The 22,110-nt window shown below is 43.6% G+C and overlaps 1 protein-coding gene across 4 annotated transcripts in view; it reads right to left on the bottom strand.

Annotated features, from left to right (window-relative positions):
- Window positions 1-22,110, bottom strand: part of LIMS1 (LIM zinc finger domain containing 1) — a 143,028-nt gene that overhangs the window by 54,724 nt on the left and 66,194 nt on the right. The window lies entirely within an intron of this gene.

Below are 22,110 nucleotides of genomic sequence, written 5' to 3'. Positions count from 1 at the left end.
GCACCAATTCCTTTATAAATCTTTTTAGCATCATTCTGCATTAAAATTGGGCTAAAAAGCTCCAGTAAGGTAATAACTAAAGAAGGGCCCTGCCTTATTTTATTTGTTAGGAAACCATTATCATTTCACAAGCAGCTGTCAGTATAAAGAAGTGCCTGGTCATCATGAGCTCTTTGGGATATTTTCCTTAAAAAGGGGGGAAGACAGAATTGTAAGAAAAACAGTCCAATTCCTCCCTCTCACACTAGACTCTAAAGCCTCTTTAGAAAGGAAGTATCTTTCCCCCACTATCACTCAAAAATTCATAAATGAAAGTAAAGTGCTTTCTTATCAACCTCCATTCAATGATTTTCTAAATCTACAACTACCCATTGAATACTCCCATCATAAAATGTGCACCGCAGTTTAATCACCATTGCAGTGCCTGTGCAGCCCCTGTATTTATTTATCTGTATATTTGACCCTACACAGTGACAAAGTTAGAAAGGAGGTTTTGGGTTGGTGGGGCAGGGTATGGGTGAGTGTTTGTAAGGGGAGTTTGTGGATAGTGGAGGATGATAATATGGGGCAAGTTCTCTTTTTTCTTCTTCTTTTATTTTTCAATTACAGTTCACATTCAATATTGTTCTTTATTAGTTTCAGATATACAGCAAAGTGGTTAGAAAATCATGTACTTTATAAATTGGTCCCTCTGATATTTCAAGGACCACCTGTCCCCATACATAGTTATGACGCTCTTATTGACTATATTCTCTATGTTGTACTCTGGGACTATGCTGTAACTACTAATTTATACTGCTAATCCCTTCACCTCTTTCACCCAGGCCTCCCATCCCCTTTATCATTCAGCTCCAAATGATGGTAGTGCAAGAGTAGGCAAGGATCCCGCCTCCAATCTGACTGAATCCCACTCAATACATATCAGAATATCACAGACATAGTTTAGTCCTTGGCAAGTTCTTAGCCAATAGTTGAACTTTATGGTTCCAGTAAGTTCTCTCTGAGTAATTGTATCAGCCTCTTTCCATTCTAAAATCCCCCTAACAAGAGTACAGAGAAGTAGGTCTGAAACTTTCTGTTACAACAAGAATTAAAAAGTCAATCTATTCCTCACTCAAAAGTATCTGTATTATACATACAAATATTAAGGCACCCCACAAGGAAAGGGGAGGGTAGATCTTACTCCTTCACTCAGGACATGCAGATGCCAGCTAGATCCACTTAGGGATACCATTTGTCACCCTGCTTCTATGGCCCTAATGGAAAACAGACAACTTTCTATAGCTGCCATCAAAATAAAATGTATGTTTTTAAAAATGTAGGGAAAAAATTACTATTTTGTTACTATACTAGATTTAATTAGTGATAAAAGATGTTTTTTAAAAAAGGTGTCAGATGTATTTCTTTCCCTGGAAGGGACACAAAAAGCTGATAGATGATACTGGGTGCCTGTGGAGGAACAGTAGCAAAAGAAAGCCTTTCTGGTACATAACTTCTGAATTTTAAATATATTGCCTATTCAAATATTAGTAGAAGTAATTTAGAAGATTTACATGTCTTTTGTATGGAACCCTAGGATCCTACAGAAGTATAAAATATAAAAAAGTTTACAGTAATACAAACAAAATTAGGATTCTTAAAGTGTCTAATTCTCACATTTTTGTCAAGACAGGTGAAAAACAAATGAAGAGAAACAACCATCAAGCTTTAATTTTTTTTTACTCTAAGCATCAAAACAGAATAAATGCCTGATGAATAAAATACAAGTTAACTGTATTCACTGCAAACACAGAAACCTCAATATTCAACAGGACTTGTTTGGAGTAGCTATTTGAGCTGCCTGCTTGAAATTCTCTTCGAGTGTACTTTCTCTTTGCTTGTTCAAATAAATTTTCTCTAGCGAAATAAATAAATAAATAAATAAATAAATAAATACGACTTGTTTGTATAGAAAAATGTAAATGAGAGGGCTTGATTTTATTTTACTTACTTATTATTTATTTCTTTGAGAGTTTAATTTTTGAAAGAGTGTTTTAAAAAGTAATGCATCAGCTGACAAGGAAAAAGAGCTTGGTAACTACTAAAGGTTAAACAAGACAGGAAACACTTAATTGTGTGGGATGAATTCTGTTTTTGATGAGTCTAAGATTAAAAGAATGTGAACATCCTGGCTGGCATGGCTCAGTGGTTGAGCGTCGATCTATGAACCAGGAGCTCATGGTTCAATCCCTGGTCAGGGCACATGCCTAAATTACAGACTCAGTCCCCAGTGTGGGGCATGCAGGAGGCAGCCAGTCAATGACTCTATCTCATCATTGATGTTTCTATCTCTCTCTCCCTTCCTCTCTGATATATATATATATATATATATATATATATATATATATATATATATATATATATATGAATGTGAACAGAAAAAAGTTCCCAAGCTATATAATAAAGCCAACTGAAACAATTCTTGCTCTCTAATTTTTAAAATAGCTGTAATGACAAGTAGGGATTTCAGTAAATCAATGCTTTCATTCTAACAAAATTGTCACAACTGAGTAAATTTAAATTCTGGGGCTTTGGGAAAAGCTCCTTTAAATATTGTCTTTTCATTGAAAACAGAGACAGAGAAGAAAAGGCTTTCTCTTTTTCCCTAGCAGCCCTTCAAATATACCTTGAAATTTTACTGTGCTATAAAGTAGAACTAATTAAAGGGTACACAGGTACCCACACAATCTCTGAAAGGGAAATTCACACATGGTATCAATCTACTATTACTGGTTTATGCTGCAGCCAGATTAGCAACTATTCCCTCATATTACAGTGTTCCTGTACATCAGCAATAGGGAGGGAAAACAGGTCTCTGAAACATAGCAGGGCCATCATATGCAAAGGCAGTTTTGTGTCCTCATTTCTTTTCCTTTCATATTTTTCTACAGAAACAGAGTTATCAATTGTGCCTGATTCTCAGATCAGGCCTATTTAAAATTAGTTTTAAATTTCAAACAACTGCCTTAGGGTGCTATTGACAGTACAGAGGGAGATCTATGTAAGTACATTTTCTGTGACTCTCCATATAGGGAAATTTTTCTTTTTAGCACTCTAAACAATCTCCAGTTTAGTCTCCTATTCAATGCAGAATTCTCTACTCTCATTCTCCACATAGCCTCACTCTTGTACAATATCCATGACCTGGGATTCTGCCTCTTTTTAGACAATTCCAGTGAAGCACTTACTACCTCATAAAACTAGTGCTCTCCCCTCTCCTCCACATACAATGGCTGTGAAGAAGAATAGTTCACAAAAATTGTTAAGATGAGCATCTTCCATTTCACTTCTATAGTGCAGCTGATCTATGAATCTAACTACAACTTTTTATTCACTTCTGTCCAACTTGTTGGGTTCTCTTTGAATCTGTCCTTAGACTACCAGTATAGTTAGATACCTGTCCCAGCCTGTGCCACCAGCATAGCTGATAATCACCTCCATAAACATACGCCCTTCATTGAAAAGACTAAATACAAAGCTCTATAGAGCATCACACAAGGAATCTGTTCTGCCAGGCTAACTCCTAACCCAGTAGTTTTCCATTTTATGGAGGGCATGTACCTTTTATGAATCTGATGAAAGTTAATGATGCTGTTTTAGAAAATGCATGTGAACATAAAATTTTATAACCATTTCAGGGAACTACAAGATCCTTCAGAAGCCAATAAATGGACTTTATCAGAGATCTTCCAATTTGCATTCATCTCCTCCTTTTCTGAAAACTTTCAACATCACAGTGTAGGCCTTTTGATCTCATTTGTTCTTTTAACACATTTACTTGGTGCCTTGCACTGGGCGCCGCTAGACACTAGTTCAGAAATTTCTTTTGTCTCCCCTTAATTTCTTTCAGCCTCCTAACTGCTCTTTTTGTCACTGATCTTACCCTCTTCTAATCTATCCTCCAAATTTCAAAGTGTTCTTTTCAAAATGTAATTTCATCACTTACTGATCCTGCTGAAAAACCTTTCAATGGCTCCTCTATCATCCTCTCCGCCTGAGCCCTGCTCAGCCACCTGCTCAGCCACCTGCACTGCACTGACTCCAGGTGGTTCCCGGGCACACTTGGCTTCCTCTCACCTCCTGGCCTTTTCACATGCAGCTTCATAAGACTTTAAGAAGGCTCTGACTAGCTCCTCGTCATCCCACTAGGACTCAGTGCAAAGGTCATCCCGTATGAGAAGCCTTTCTAGACCCTGGACACCCACAATTCCCTTTTGTGTGTCCCCAGAATTCCCTGTGCTTACTTCTGTCATTGGAACCACAGTCTCATAATGAGTTCTTTCTTTATCAACTCTCCTTTTGGAATACAAGCTCTTTGAGGGCAGCAATATATCTAATTTATTACTGTGTCTACAAATGTGTACATACGGTAGACATTTGTATTTGTTAAATGAGTAAGTTTTTTGGTTTAGTTGTTAAACAATTGATTTGAGAGCCTAATTACTTTACAATGCTATGTTTGAGATTGAAGCGCTAGAGTTTTGAAACTTGTAAAAAATAATTTAACACTTAACATTACCTAAATGAGGTTTCTAAAAGGCACATCAATTCTAATTTTGGAAAAATTTACTTTCCTGGTGAGATTGTAAAAAACTCAGAAGCTTTTCATATTTGTAGAGTTGAACAGTACCTTTAACAAGTATAAACTCTCCATTTGGAATAAGAATTTAAAAACTAGCCTAGATTTTTACCTATATCTGACATAGTCCAGTTTTCAGTATACTTGGTCTAAGTAGCCCTCCCCACCCTGCCCCTCTCCCAAGCATCAGAGAGTAAAGAAACCTAGTTAAACATTGAACCTCTAAAATCGATAGAACTAATGAACCATCAGTTCTATCCCTATACAGAATTAAGACAGCTACAAACTGGCTTCAATGGCAGAGTTAGAGTTCACTGGGCCTCATTAGTAGTACCTTTTATACTAGGTAATAAAGGCCTGTAAAATGATCAAGCAGCTGTACATTTCCAGGCCATTAATTTTCTTGTGTGACATATGGTAAGAGAAGATTTTTATGTTTTGCAAATGACTTTGAACTTAATAGAAATAAATCCTTTTTAAGTTTAAATTTTATCTCATGAGTAATCATTTACAGGGGAAAGCAAACTTTCTGTGATAAAGCAAGAATATCCTTCCTCAATATTTCCAATACATTAATCTTCTTAACATTTACTTTCCAGCTATGCTATCTTCCTAAATGTGTCCTCTCACCAGTGTCATAGGCAGTCAATATGAAGAAAGGCCCCAGTGTTGAAAACAGACCTGCTTCAGAAGACTTCAAACTATGATATGCTATTATGAGTAGATTCAAGTTCAAACTAACCAGAGCACAGAGTATGAGAGGCAGAATCATCAAGAAAAACAGCTCAGAGTCAGAAAAAAGAAATCACTAAAACATGGTTCTGTTCATAAGTAGATAATACTGCAATAGTCCACAACCCACTGTGAACAATTTTCCTTAATCAGCCTTTTTGTAGATCTCAAGAGGACAGGTTGAACTGTCATCAAAAGCTTGTGAGGGCCCTAGCTGGTTTGGCTCAGAGGATAGAGCATCGGCTTGCAGACTGAAGGGTCCCAGGTTCAATTCCGGTCAAGGGCATGTGCTGGGGTTGTGGGCTCAATCCCCAGTAGGGGGTGTGCAGGAGGCAGCCAATCAATGATTCTCTCTCATCATTGATGTTTCTATCTCTCTCTCCCTTCCTCTCTGAAGTCAATAAATATGTATTAAAAAAAAAAAAAAAGGGCTTGTGAAGACCTGGCAAATGTGGCTCAACTGCTTGGAGCGTCATCTCCTGCACCGAAAGGTTGAGGGTCCAATTTCAGGTTGAGGCACATAACAGGTTGAAGGTTCAATCCCCAGTTGAAGTGCGTACAGGAGGAAAATGATCGATGTTTCTCTCTCTCACACTGATGTCCTCCCCCTCCGCGACCTCCCTTCTTCTCTCAGATCAATACAAAACATTGCAAAAAAACAAAACAAACTTGTGAGAACTTAGCATATAATTCTGAGTCAGAAACTCACAAGCCTGTCACATTCAGCAACATGGGGTCATCTATAGTCTTTTGTGTGTGTGTGTGTGTGTGTGTGTGTGTGGTTTTTTTATTTTTATTTATTTTTAATTTTTTTCCATCTATAATCTTTCATTAGACAATTAAAAAATGTTCTCAAAAGCCACTGTAATGGAGAACCAAGATGGCGGCATAGGTAAACACCTATACTTACTGCCTCTCACAATCACATCAAAACTACAACTAAAAGACAAAACAACTATTATCCAGAACCACAGGAAGGCTGGCTGAGTGGAAGTTCTACAACTAGAAGGAAAGAAAAAAGTGCACTGAGACTGGTAGGAGGTGCGGAGGTGTGGAGGCACGCACAGAACAGGCTGGCAACCGGGTGCACGGTTGTTGTTTTGTCTATCGTGAGGGAGATACAAACTCCAGATTGCTTTGAACTCCAGTTCTGAGTGAGACTCTGGGGACCCAGACTCATATGGGGAGAAACTGGACTGTCTGGCATTGGGCCAGAACATGAGGGTGGCTTTCTCTCAGAGGTGCTCACAGTGATCATTGTTCCTACACAGGGGCGTCGGATGCGGAGACGCGGGGACCTCTCCAGTGCAGGGCTGACTGGCAGCCACTAATGTTTCCTCTGCTCTGGTGATTCCCTGAGACCCCACCCCACCCAATTTACAACCCCACCCAAGCTGTGCACAGCGGCTTTTGCATATGAAACGGCCTGTACTTTCTTAGCTTAAAACCTGTCAAACTGCAGCTGGGTCAGATAGCCCCAAAGCTTCCAAAAGAAGGCCCAAGGCCTGGCAGCAGCAGCCTGCCTTGTTGCACAGCTGGGCCTCATCTGGGCACTTCCAAACCCCATATAATGAGGAGGAATCACTGGTTTTTACCAGTGATGCCCAGCCCAGGGTCTGTTCCTCCTAATCCTGACACCACCTACACTACTGGGCCAAGGCTGCCAGTGCTTACAGAGCAGACCACATCTGGAAATAAACATAAGTATATGGGCAGTCCAGAGCTGGAGGTGCCAGGTAATCCCCTGCCACCACCCTGGGACCCTCACCTGCTGCTTCTCACTAACTGCCTCAGAGCCAGGCCAGGCCAGGCCTTGATGTTACCTATAGATAGCAGTGGGATAGCCTTTTGCATATTGGCTTTTCAGAGTTATTTGTGAGCAGAAAAAAATGTTGAAGTAAAACTTTGCTAATATTTTTTAAAAGATCACAGTAGAAATAAATGAAATAGAATCTAATTAAGCAATAGAAAAGATGAATGAAATCAAAAGCTGGGGAGAACCAAGATGGCGGCATAGGTAAACACCAGAGAATGCTGCCTCGCACAACCACTTCAAAAATACAACTAAAAGACGGAACGGACATCACCCAGAACCACAGGAAAGCTGGCTGAGGGGAAATTCTTCAACTAGAAGGAAAGAGAACAGCATACTGCGACTCAGAGGAGGCACAGTGCGGAAAATACAAAGGTGCGGAGGTGCGCGCAGAGCGGGCTGGTGGCTGAGGGCGCGGTTGTCGGTTTCAATCGGGAGGGAGGCTCAGGCCCTGAGCTCCAGTTCTGGGCGAGTCTCTAGGGACCCAGACTCAAATGGGAGAAGCGGGACTGTCTGGCAACGGTCAGAACGCGAGGGCAGCTTTCTCTCCGAGGTTTGCAGCGGTTGCTGGGACTCTAAGAGGCAGAGCCTCTGGGGACGGGACTGAGAGCAGCCATAACTGCTCCCTCCACCCGCCCTGTTGATCCCGTTCGACCCGCCCCGCCCCGCCCAAGCCCTGCACAGAGCCATTTACCGGATAGCCTCAGGCAAAGGCTAGATTAGCACCTCCCCAGAGGACAGAAGTTTTCCCACTGCAGACACAACTGACTCTCACAGCCAGTTGGCCTGGAGGTCAAATCCCCCCAGTATTAACTACAACAATCAAGGCTTAACTACAACGAGACTGCGCACAAAGACCACTAGGGGGTGCACCAAGAAAGCATAAAAAATGCGGAGACAAAGAAACACGACAAAATTGTCAATGGAAGATATAGAGTTCAGAACCACACTTTTAAGGTCTCTCAAGAACTGTCTAGAGGCTGCCGATAAACTTAATGAGATCTACAAGAAATCTAATGAGACCCTCGATATTATGATAAAGAACCAAGCAGAAATTAAGCATACACTGACTGAAATAAAGAATACTATACAGACTCCCAACAGCAGACCAGATGAGCGCAAGAATCAAGTCAAAGATTTGACATGCAAAGAAGCAAAAAACACCCAACCGGAAAAGCAAAATGAAAAAAGAATCCGAAAATACGAAGATAGTGTTAGGAGCCTCTGGGACAGCTTCAAGCGTACCAACATCAGAATTATAGGGGTGCCAGAAGATGAGAGAGAGCAAGATATTGAAAACCTATTTGAAGAAATAATGACAGAAAACTTCCCCTACCTGGTGAAAGAAATAGACTTACAAGTCCAGGAAGCGCAGAGAACCCCAAACAAGAGGAATCCAAAGAGGACCACACCAAGACACATCATAATTAAAATGCCAAGAGCAAAAGACAAAGAGAGAATCTTAAAAGCAGCAAGAGAAAGACAGTCAGTTACCTACAAGGGAGTACCCATACGACTGTCAGCTGATTTCTCAACAGAAACTTTGCAGGCCAGAAGGGAGTGGCAAGAAATATTCAAAGTGATGAATGCCAAGAACCTACAACCAAGATTACTTTATCCAGCAAAGCTATCATTCAGAATTGAAGGTCAGATAAAGAGCTTCACAGATAAGGAAAAGCTAAAGGAGTTCATCACCACCAAACCAGTATTATATAAAATGCTGAAAGGTACCCTTTAAGAAGAGGAAGAAGAAGAAAAAGGTAAAGATACAAATTACGAACAACAAATATGCATCTATCAACAAGTGAATCAAGTGAATAAATAATCTGATAAACAGAATGAACTGGCCGAAACCGGTTTGGCTCAGTGGATAGAGCGTCGGCCTGCGGACTGAAGGGTCCCGGGTTCGATTCCGGTCAAGGGCATGTACCTGGGTTGCGGGCACATCCCCTGTAGGGGATGTGCAGGAGGCAGCTGGTCGATGTTTCTCTCTCATCGATGTTTCTAACTCTCTATCTCTCTCCCTTCCTCTCTGTGGAAAATCAATAAAATATATTTAAAAAAAAAAAAAAAAAAAAAAAAAAAAAAAAAAAAAAAAAACCAGAATGAACTGTTGATTATTATAGAATCAGGGACATAGAAAGGGAATGGACTGACTCTTCTTGGGGGGAAAAGGGGTGTGGGAGATGTGGGAAGAGACTGGACAAAAATCATGCACCTATGGATGAGGACAGTGGGTGGGGAGTGAGGGCGGAGGGTGGGGTGGGAACTGGAAGGAGGGGAGTTATGGGGGGGAAAAAATGAACAAATGTAATAATCTGAACAATAAAGATTTAATAATAAAAAAACAAGAAAAAAAAAAGCTGGTTCTTTGAAAGGTGAAACTGATAAACCTTTAACTAGACTCAGCAAGAAAGAAACAGAGAGGCCTAAATAAACTCAGAAAGAAAGAGAAGTGACAACTCACTCCATAAAAATATAATGAATTACAAGAAAATACTATGAATAATTATAGGCCAACAAATTGAACAACCTGGAAGAAATGCATAAATTCCTAAAAAAATACAAATTTTCAAGGCTAAATCAGGAAGAAATAGCAAATCTGAACAAATAACTGACAACAAAATCAAAGTAGTAGTCAAAAAAGTTGCAACAAACAAAAGCCTGTGAAGCCATCTGCTCCAATCACGTAAACAAAGTATACTATGATCAAATGTAATTTATTCCCAGTATACAAGGCTGGTTCAATATCTGCAAATCAATTAATGTGATATACCAGAAAAAATGAAGGTTAAAAATGATATGATCATATCAATAGATTCACAAAACGCTTTTGACAAAATCCAACATCCATTTATAATAAAAAAATTATCTAGAAAGTGGGAATAGAGGGAACACATCTAAACATAATAAAGGTCAGATATGAAAAACACATAGCTAACATAGTACTCAACATTGAAAAGCAAAAGGCATTTTCCTTAAGTTCACGAGCAAAGCAAGGATGTCCACTTTCAGGACTTTTATTCAACATAGTATTGGTTGGTCTAGCTAAAGTCAGACAAAAATAAATAAGTAAACGGCATCAAAATTGGAAAGGAAGTAACACTGTCATATTTGCAGATAACATGATACTATATCAGGGGTCCTCAAACTTTTTAAACAGGGGGTCAGTTCACTGTCCCTCAGACCGCTGGAGGGCCAGACTATAGTTTAAAAAAAAACTATGAACAAATTCCTATGCACACTGCACATATCTTATTTTGAAGTAAAAAAACAAAACAGGAACAAATACAATATTTGTATTTGCATGTGGCCCGTGGGTCATAGTTTGAGGACCCCTGTACTATATATAGAGAACCCCAAAGACTATTCTATAGAAATTATAAAAACTGATAAATGAATACAGTAAAGTACAGGTACAAAATATTTAGAAGTTAAGAGTTTTATATGACTAGAGGGGCCCAGTGCACGAAATTCGTGTATGGGGGGAGTCCCCTCAGGCCAGCCTACACCTTCTCCAATCTGGGACCCCTTGCAGGATGTCTGATTTCCAGTTTAGGCCTGATCCTCGGGCCTAAACCGGCAGTTGGACATCCTTCTCACAATCCTGGACCGCTGGCTCCGAATCGCTCACCTGCCTGCCTGCCTGGTTGCCCCTAACTGCCCCACCCTGCCGGCCTGATCGCTTCTCACTGCCTCTGCATGCCGGCCTAATCGCCCCCAACTGCCCCCCACCCCCCTTCTTGCCTGGTTGCCCCATGCAGCCTGCTTGTTCAGTTGTTTGGTCGTCCCTCACTAACCCCCCTGCCGGCCTGGATGTAGGCAGCCATCTTTTGAGGGTGTGAGGGCTAATTTGCATATCACCTCTTTATTATATAGGACAATGAAATATCATAAAAATAAATTTAGAAAACAATCCAATTTATAATTGCATAAAAACTGGAATACATTTAACCAGGAAGGTAAAATACCTAGGATTAGAAAATTAGAGACATTTAAAAAAGAAACTGAAGAAGATACAAATAAATGAAAAAAATGTACCATGCTCAATCACAGGAAGAATTAACATTGTTAAAATGACCATATTATCCAAAGCAATCTACAGATTAAATGCAATCCAGATCAAAACACCAATGGCAATTTTTGCAGAACTACAACAGTGAACCCCAAAATTTATATGAAACCACAAAAAAAACCAAATAGCCAAAGCAATGCTGAGAAAGAACAAAGTTGGAAGCATCATGCTACCTGATATCCTAATACAGCAGTTCTCAACCTGTGGGTCGCGACCCCTTTGGGGGTCGAACAACCCTTTCACAGGGGTCACCTAAGACCATTGGAAAACACATATATAATTACATATTGTTTTGTGATTAATCACTACGCTTTAATTATGTTCAATTTGTAACAATGAAATTGGGGGTCACCACAACATGAGGAACTGTATTAAAGGGTCGCAGCATTAGGAAGGTTGAAAACCACCTAATAAAAGAATAATATGCAAATTAACCATAAATCTGCGACAATGATGGCGGTGCCCATAGCCAATAAGGAGGGAATATGCAAATTGAGGGTCAGTGGACAGCACGCAGATGTGGAGGCATGGAGCAGGCAGGGTGGGGCAGGGCGGGACACCTGGCTTCGTAGCCAAGCCTGGCTGGTGGGCAGCGCGCACAGGTGTGCTTCCCTGCCCAGGCCACTCTGGGCCTGTGGGCAGCACTCGCAGAGAGCCTCTGGGTGGGAGAGGCGGGCCAGCGGAGGGCAGCCTATACTCATACTCCCCACATAGCAGCGGTGGCAGCCATGAATGCACCAAGCGTAGTCTGCAGGCCGAGCTGAAGTAGCGCCTGCAAGCCATCAGTGCTGAGGAGTGCCTACGCAAGTCCTGCCTCCTGGCGGAGAAGGTGCGCAATTGCAGGGACAGCCAACATGGCGGGCCAGATTGATGTCCTCCTGGCCACGCCATGGGCATTTGCAGATCTGCGAAACCACAGGCCTCCGGTGTGCACATCCTCTCCTCCGGCCCTGGCGTGGGAACGTTCCCCCAGAGCGCTGTCACTCATGCGCGCCTGCAACAGTCCCAGACCACGGCACGTGCAAGTTCCCCCTCACCCCTCTGACACACTTCCATCAACACCAGCATGCCTACAACCCTCGCAGGATGTGCGCATGTCCCCTCTGGCATGCTCACGTCCTTTGGAGAGTGCCTGGGTGTTCTGGATGCTGAGGGTGGGCGCCTGTGAGATGACAGTGAGAGGGCGGAGTGGTGACGCCCTGTTTCTGTGGAGGTCAGTGCAGCAACGAGATCACCTCTGTGGGGCTAATGCAGGTGCTGATGCAAGAGCAGGTGTGGACAGACACATCTGGTGGGCATGGGTGACCCTCGCTGAGATGCCTTTGGTCAGCGGGTGACAGGACATGCTTTTCCGAGTTAATGAGAGAAAACATTGATTCTCCTGCTGCCCGCAAAGGTGGAAAGTGGAGTGGGGAGACATGCAGGGAGTGAGTGAGGTTCCCTGTCTGGGGCTTCCAAATCCACCGTTGGTTCCTTTCACCGCTGACTAGAAATATACAGAGTGTCCCCCCAGAATGTATACACATTTTGAATACCTACTAATTCAAATGGGTTTAAGCATGAAAAGATAGAAACAACAATGGAGCTGTCATCTGTTAAAAGCGTGAGCACAAACTGGCAGTTGGACATTCCCTGAGAGGTCCTGGATAGGAGAGGGTGCAGGCTGGACTGAGGGTGCACCCTCTCCCACCCCTGCACAAATTTCATGCACCGGGCTTCTAGTTAAACTATAATACAAGGCTATACTAATCAAAAGAGCATGGAACTGGCATAAAAACAGATACATAGATCAATGAAACAGAATAGAGAGCCCAGAATAAACCCACACTTATTATGGTCAATTAATTTATGACAAAGGTGGCAAGAATATACAATGGAGTAAAGACAATGTCTCTTCAATATATGGTGTTTGGAAAACTAGACAGAAACATGTAAAAAAATGAAACTGGATCACTTTCTTACATCATATATAAGAAGAAACTCAAACTGGATTTAAGATTTAAATGTAAGCCCTGGCCAGGTGACTCAGTTGACTGGAGCATCATCCTGTGCACCAAAAGGATGTGGGTTCGATTCTGGTCAGGGCACATACTAGGTGTACCGGTTAATAATGGCAGATTTTGTAGTAAAAAAAGACACATGATAATTTCAAGAGAAACATTAAAAGTGCTTTATGCAAAGTAATGTCCATCGCTAGCTACACATTTCCCCCATCTTTCAAGTAATTTGTGGATATTGTCCCAATAGAACTTTTCTTGTTTTGAGGCAAACCATTTAGAGACCCAATTTTCCACTTCTTCGTACGTTTTGAAGTGCTGCTCAAAAAGTGAGTGTGCCATTGATCGGAACAAGTGGTAATCTGAAGGAGCAAGGTCTGGTGAATACAGCGGATGGGTTAATACTTTCCAGACAAGATCTTTTTAACATGTCTTTAACTGGTTTTGAAGTGTGTGATGGTGTGTTATCATGAAGCAAAATTACTTTGCCGTGTCTTCTGGCCCCTTCTGGTCATTTGAAGATCAAAGCATGGTTCAAATTGATTATTTGTTGTTGGTAGCAATCAGTATTAACGGTTTCCCCTGGTTTTAGAAGCTCATAATACACCACGCCTTCCTGATCCCACCAAGCGATTTGGCCTTGCAATCGATGTTGATGGTTGACCTGGATCAACCCATGATTTTGTGTGTTTAGGATTCTCAAAATAAATCCACTTTTCATCGCCAGTCACAATTTGATGCAAAAAAATTCGTGCTGTTGAAGCAACATTATACTGATGACTTTTCGGTTTTCCATTTGTCTTTTGTTCAGTTGATGTAGCACCCATTTTCCTTCCTTTAAAATCTTTCCCATTGCTTATAAACAATCGGAAATTGTTTGCTGAGCAACGTTTAATCTTTCTGCAAGTTGTTTTTGAGTTTGACACACATCTTCATCCAATAATGCTTGTAATTGTGGTCTTCAAACTTTTTCGGTTGACCTGGACGTTCTTTGTCTTTCACATCGAAATCAAAACTTTTAAAGCGTTTAAACTAGTGTTCACAATTATCTTCTTGAGATGGAGCATGTTCACCATAAGCTTCCTAAAATATACGGGTAACTTTTTCTTCAAAATAAAGTAATGAATTAAAACTTCTCACAAGCTCCTTTTTTGGCACAAAACTTGACATTTTTAAGTGTAAAAATATCTATGATGTTAACACCTTCAGCAAATTTGACATATGAAGTTTTGAAGTTTGCTGTCAATGCAACAAAATAACATACATATCAAATGGCATATATATCAACATATGTGTAACTCCATCTATTGAAAAAAATCCTAATTATTAACCGGTACACCTCCCTATCCTGCTGGCTCTGGCAACTGACTGCCGTCAGACAGAAGGCTGAACCAGGTTCTTGAGGCCTCCTTCTGGAGTTCCTGGCATTCTATTACATGATGTGACTACCAGCAAGTCTCCCATAATCCTTGTTTCCTCTTTTGTAAATGCTTGTTTACCTCATAATCTTTTTGTAAGGATTAAATGGGGTATTAATTAGAAATGAACTGGGAAAGAAAATAAAGTACTATATCAACGTTAATCCCTGAATGGTGTGGCCTTAATATACTACTACTAGGTCACAGGGAAGGTAAAAGAGTATCAGCTCTCAGTGTGTCTGTAGCAGAAAGCCAAGACCCTGACACAATTCCTCAATGCCAGGAGATCATTCCTAGTCCCTAATTTCTGCTCTGAGGGAACTAGTCCAGCATGGATGGGCCTGCCATCATCCATGGGTGCCTAAGGTTGTCCCCAAGCCGCCAGCCCTTATTTGACATGTTGCTATAGGTAGAAACTTCTGCCTTGAATTAAAGCACTGGGAAAAAATAACACTTTTGTTTTACAGAATTAAAAAATGAGGCTTTAATCTCTATCAAAATTTCAATGATATTTTTTTGCAGAAATAGAAAAATCCATCCTAAAGTTTATATGGATTTTCAAGGGACCCCCCCTAAAGCCAAAACAATCTTGAAAAAGACAAAATTGGAGGTCTCACATTTCCTGATTTCAAAACTTACTGCAAAGTTCCAGCAGTCAAAAGAGTGTGGTACTGGCCTAAAGACAGACACAAAAACCAATGGATCAGAACTGAGAGCCTAGAAATAAGCCCACACAAATACAGTCAAATGATTTCGACAAAGGTGCAAAGATGTTCAATAAGGAAAGGACAGTCTTTTCAACAAATGGTGGTGGAAAAATGTATATCCACATGCAAAATAATAGATCTGGACTCCCACTTCATATGATATTAACTCCAAATGGGTCAAATAAAACTCTTAATAGGAACAAAGGAGGGAAAGCTGCATGTCATTGGACTGAGCAATGATTTCTTGACACCAAAAGCACAGGCAACAAAAGTAAAAATAGACAAATGAGACTACATCAACATTAAAACCTGTGCATCAAAGGACACATCCCACAGTGTTAAAAGTCAACTCATGGAATGGGAGAAAATATTTGCAAATCATATATAAGATAAGGAGTTAATAACTATAATCTATCTAATCTATCAAGAACTAGTACAATTCAACAACAAAAAAACCAACAAAATTTAAAAATGGGCCAGGGACTTGAATAGACTTTTCTCCATAAAAGATATAAAAAAGTAGTAAATAAAGAAAAGATGATGTTCAACATCACCAAATCATTAGAAAAATGCAAATCAAAACCACATGAGTTCTGGCTGGTGTTTAGTGGTTAAATCGTCAGCCCACGCACCAAAGGGTCTTGAGTTTGATTCCCAGTCAAGGGCATATACCTGGGTTGCAGGTTGATACCCTGGCCCAGCCACAGAGTGTGCGGGAGGCAACCAATTCCCATGGCTCTCTCACATCAATATTTCTCTCTTTCTCTCCCTCCCTCTCTTCCACTCTCACTAAAAAATCAATGGAGCCACAGCTGGTTTGGCTCAGTGGATAGAGTGTCGGACTGCGGACCAAAGGGTCCCAGGTTTGATTCCAGTCAAGGGCACATGCCTGGGTTGCGGGCTCAATCCCCAGTTGGGGGTGTGCAGGAGGCAGCCGATCAATGATTCTCTTTCATCATTAATGTTTCTATCTCTCACTCCCTCTCCCTTCCTTTCTGAAATCAATAAAAATATATTTTAAAAAATAAAAAAATAATAAATAAAAATCAATGGAAAAAAATATCCTCTAGTGACATTAAAAACAACAACAACAAACAAACACAAGAGATACCACTTCATACCCATTAGTGTGGTCACTATTAAAAACAAAGAATATAAGGAAAGAAAATAACAAATGCTGGAGTTGTGGAGAAACTGAAACACATGTGCACTGTTAGTGGGGATATAAAATGGTGCAGTTGCTTAAGAAAACAGTATGGCAGTACTTAAAAAAAGAATTACCATATGACCCAGCAATTCTATATCCAGATATACATCTGAAACAATTAAAAACTGCAAGAAATTTTTCTACATCCATATTCATAGCAGTATTACTCAAAAGGTGGAAACATCCCAAGTGTTCCTCAATATAAACAAAATGTGGCCTATACATATCTACACTAATAAAAGACAAACGTGCAAATTGACCACACCTTCGCTATGCCTGAAGCCACGCCTACCAGCCAATCAGAGTGACTATATGCAAATTAACCCAACCAAGATTGTGGCCGGCAGCCACGGAGGTGGAGCAAGCAGGAGGCTTGGTTGCCCCAGTGATGGAGGAAGCCAAGCTTCCCGCCTGCCACGGCCGGCTCTGAGCTCCACTCAGGGCAATAACGTTTCAATTATAGAAGATAAATAAACCCCAGACACCTGCTTTCAGCCGGCCGTGGCCATGGAGCTGGAGCGAGCAGGAGGCTTGGGTTGCCCCTGGCGATGGAGGAAGCCAAGCTTCCCGCCTGCCCTGGCTGGCTCTGAGCTCCACTCAAGGCTACAAAGTTTCAATTATAGAAGTTAAATAAATTCCAGAATTAAAAAAAAAAAAGAAAAAGAAAAAAAGGAGAGGCTGGGAGCTTCCGTTGCTGGGTGGCTTGGCCAGCCTGAAAATGGCCCTCAGCCCCTCACCCAGACTGGCCAGGCACCCCAGTGGGGACCCCCAATCCTAAAGGGTGTGTGGCCAGCCTGAAAACAGCCATCAGCCCCTCACCCAGGCTGGCCAGGCAGCCCAGTGGGGACCCCCACCCTGAAGGAGGTGTGACCAGCTGCAAACAGCCATTAGCCCCTCACCCAGGCTGGCCAGGCACCCCAGTAGGGACCCCCACCTGAAGGGGGTGTGGCCAGCTACAAATAGCAATCAGCCCCTCACCTAGCCTGGCCAGGCACCCAAGCGGGACCCCCCACCCTGATCTGAGACACCCTTCAGGGCAAACCAGCCAGCCCCCACCTGTGCACCAGACCTCTATCCTATATAATAAAAGGGTAATATGCAAACTGACCTTAACAGCAGAACAACTGGGAATGACTGGTCACTATGACACACACTGACCACCAGGGGGCAGATGCTCAATGCAGGAGCTGTCCCCTGGTGGTCAGTGTGATCCCACAGGGCGAGCTCTGCTCAGCCACAAGCCAGGCTTAAGGCTGCCAGCACAGCGGTGGTGGCAGGAGCCTCTCCCGCCTCCTCAGCAGCACTAAGGATGTCCGACTGCAGCTTAGGTCTGCTCCCCACTGGTAAGTGGATAACCCCTGAGGGCTGCTGGGCTGCCAGAGGGATGTCTGACTGCCAGCGTGGGCCCAATCCCACAGGGAGCAGGCCTAAGCCAGCAGGAGGCCATCTTCCGAAGGGTCCCAGACTGCAAGAGGGCATAGGCCGGGCTGAGGGAATCCTCTCCCGCTGAGTGCACAAATTTTTGTGCACCAGGCCTCTACTAATATAATATTCAGCCCTACAACAGAAGGAAATTCTGACACGAGCTACAATATGGATGAATCTTAAAAACATTACACTTGGTGAAATAAGCTAGTCACAAGAAGACAAATACTATATGATTTCACTTATATGAGGTATCTAGAATAGTCAAATCCATAGAGACAGCAAGGAGAATGGTGGCTGCCAGGGGCTGGGAAGAGGGTGAGATGGGAAATTATAGCTTAATGGGCACATTTTTTTCTGTTTTGCAGAATGAGAAGAGTTCTGTAGACGGTAGCACAATATTATGAATGTACTTAATGCCACTTAAAAATGTATTTCACCATGATATTCTTTAAATGAGGCTCCAAGTTGCAAAATTAAACACTATTAAATAATTTCTAAAGATATTAGAAATTATTAAAGATAATCTCATCTTTTCAAGATAATCTATTAAAGATAATCTAATCTTTATCATTTTTCAAATGAAGAAACAATTAAAGTCCCACCATTAAAAGAGCCAAGAGCAGGATCTGGGTAATTCCTAGTATATAGCTTACCACAAAAAAAAACAAAAACAACACAGTATCCTATCCAATAAAAGAGAAACATGCAAATTGACCATAACCCCGACACCCTTCCCATTGGCTAATCAGGATATGCAAATTAACTGCCAACAAAGATGGCGGCCGGCAGCCACACAGCTGAAGCGAACAGGAGGCTTGTTTGCTCCAGTGACGGAGGAAGCTAACGTTCCCGGCCTGCCGCTGCCAGCCTCTGAGCTGCACTCTAAGCAACTATGTTGCAATTATAGAAGCTAAACAAGCTCCAGAGACCTGCTTTCAGGCAGCTTCGGCCTCAGAGCTTAGAGCTGCTGTGATGGCAACAGAGTTTCAATTATAGAACCCAAACAAACCCAGATACCTGCTTTCAGCCCTCAGAGCTGGAGCCAGCTCTCAGCTCCAGTGACAGCTATAGAAGGTAAATAAATCCCAGAATAAAAAAAAAGGAAAAAAAGGAGAGGCTGGGAGCTTACGTTGCCCTCCAGCATGAAAACGGCTCTCAGGCCCTCACCCAGACTGGCCAGGCACCCCAGTGGGGACCCCCACCCTGAAGGGGGTGTGACCAGCTGCAAACAGCCTTCAGCCTGTCATCCGGGCTGGCCAGGCACCCAAGCGGGACCCCCACCCTGATCCGGAACACTGTCAGAGCAAACCAGCTAGCCCCCACCCATGCACCAAGCCTCTATCCTATACTACAGGCAGGGCGGGACAGCATGAGCTGCCATCCGGGCCCCATGTGCAGCCCTGGGCAGCGGGGCATAAGCCCCGCCCCCAGCCAGGACCCCTGTGTGCCACCTGAGCCCCCAGCTGGGACCCCCGTGCCGCCTAAGCCCTGCACTGCTAAGCCCCGCCCCCAGCCGGGACCCTATGGCTATTGGAGAGCAGGAAAGTGCCGCTAGGCTCTGGGTCGCTGTGGTGATCCGGCCATTGGTAAGTAGAAAAGTGCGGCCTGTAGGCAGCCCCCAGCTGCGCCTAATCCGGGAGCTGGAAAGCAAGCCCGGCCTGAGGGCAGCCCCCAGCTGGGCCTGATCCAGGAGCAGGAAAGCAAGCCCGGCCTGCAGGCAGCCCCCAGCTGCGTCTTCTCCCCGGTCACCATGAGGATCTGGGAGCAGGAAAGCAAGCCTCGCCTGCGGGCAGCCCCAAGCTGGGCCTGATACGGGAGCAGGAAAGCCTGGCCTGCGGGCAGCCCCCAGCTGGGCCTGCTCCCCGGTCGCCATGGCGATCTGGGAGCAGGAAAGCCCGGCTTGCAAGCAGCACCCCCATCCTGGCCATAGCTCAAGGGAGAGTACAACATGCAGTGGAGGCCAGGAGCCTGAGAGATCAACACAGAGGGGCTCCTGCTCCAAGCCTCCATGGTGTGGCTGGGGGCAGGCCCTAGCAGACAGACAGACAGACACACACACACGGGACGCCTGCTCAAGCCCCTGCTGCCAGACTGTGGCCATCAGTAGGACATCCACTGAGGGCTCCCGGCTGTGAGAGGGGCAGGCTGGGCTGAGGGAACCCCACCCCCCAGTGCACGAATTCCATGCACTGGGCCTCTAGTCTATATATATAAGAAGCCAGCGACCATAATGCTGTAACGACCAGAATGACCAGTGGCTATGACGTCCAATGTGGCTAGCGAACCTGCCCGATTAGGGGGTGGGGCCGGTGGCCAACCTCCCTCGGGCCCTACCCCCAGCTGGCCCTGCCCCTGATCGGCCTCTCCCACCCCAATCGAGGGCTTGGCAGCCACCAACCCCCACCCTGCAGCCCTTCCCCCAGGCTGTCCTGCCCCTGATCGGCCTCTCCCACCACAATTGAGGGCAGTGCAGCTGGCCAAACCCCCACGAACCTTCCCTCAGGCCACCTCACCCCTGATCGGTCCACCCCACCCTGATCGGCCCGCAGCCCCTCCCCTGGCTGGCTCCACCCCTAATCGACCCCCCACCCTAATAGGGACAGGGCCACTGGCCAACCTCCTGTAGCCCCTTCCACTGGCGATCCCCACCCCAGATCAACCCCCCCCCCACCCTGATCAGGGGCAGTGACACCGGCCAAATGCCTGTGGCCCCTCCCCAGGCCTCTGACCCCCAGTTAGCCCCCCCCATTCCATTTGGGGGCAGGGCCGGCTGGCCCACTGCACACCGCCCCTCCCCTCAGCCAGCTTCACCCTCAATCAGCCTCCACCACCCTGATCAGCCCGTGGCTCCTCCCCGCATCCAGCTCCACCCCCAATCACCCCCCACACACACCAATCGGGGGCGGGGCCCACCAGCCAATCGCCTGCAGCCCCTCTCCCTAGCCGGCCAACCTCCCACTGTCGTCTCCTCCTGAAAGGCCCAGCCCAATCCACCCTGATTGGGGCAGGGCCAGCCAGAGCCCACCTGTAAACGAATTCATGCACTGGGCCTCTAGTATAATAATAAAAGACTGAAAGAGAAAGGTTAAATGGGACAAAGACAACAAAGTAGGCAGAATCACAGTTAGAAAAAGGATGAAAAGGAAATCCCAAGAACACTATTGAATAATTTCTGTATTGCTGGAATAGAAGTCTGAAACTATCATTTATCTTGTTCCGGGTAGATTTGAGGTCTGTGGAAATTCCCATATAAGGTATTTTGTTCATGGTTATTTCCTGAAGCTAACATTATAGCTTCCCTTCTGTAAAGGGATCTGGAATTTGGAACAAAAGACTCTTTGGCAATGGCAATCATGTATATATTAAGCCTTTTCAGTCCAACCTCGAGGCTGACTCGACAGACCAGGCGCTAGGAGCAGGTCCAACGTTGAGCAATAAGAACATTAAAAAGTTCAACATTCAATTCCGTCAATTAATTTGGACCAGACTGTTTGAATTCCAAAAATAACATTGGACTGCAAAGGGTTAAAGACTGTGGTTTCCATTCTTAATGGTTAGTAGATATGCCAAGATATGTCATCCCCTCACCAAATATGGCTTAGCATTAGCTGTCAACAACACACAGTTCTCCTGTGGTCACTGCTGTGGTGGTGATAAAGGTCAGCATGGCTTTACTGCTCTCCATAAATGGTGTTTGGTCAGTAATCTCCTTACAGGATGTGGTAATACCTTCATTTTCTTTTAAAGAGCAGCCCTGCCTTTTATGTATGATACCTTTTTTCCACAGAGTTTTCCATCTTAGGTTAAGCTGTTCTCTTGCCCCACAACAATTCCTCCAACTGCTTCAAAGCAGAGCCTCTTTTAGGATGAATCTCACTAACGTTTTCTTAGATCTATGCAGTCCAATTTGCTAGCCGCTTGAAATGTGGCTAATCCAAATTGAGATGTGATTTAATTATAAATACACACAGGATTATAACATGGCTCCATCTCTTATTAGCAAAGGCAAAATTCTTCACCTGCAGGTTAGTTTCTTCATATGTAATGTGGGCATTATAAAAATATCTCACCATGGTCAAGGACTTAACACAAATTTTCAGAAGGCATTTCAGCAT

The sequence above is a fragment of the Myotis daubentonii genome, chromosome 3 (assembly GCF_963259705.1).
Source record: "Myotis daubentonii chromosome 3, mMyoDau2.1, whole genome shotgun sequence".
NCBI lineage: Eukaryota > Metazoa > Chordata > Mammalia > Chiroptera > Vespertilionidae > Myotis > Myotis daubentonii.
The sequence above is the reverse complement of the archived record's forward strand: the minus strand, read 5'-3'. Positions and strand labels throughout refer to the sequence as shown.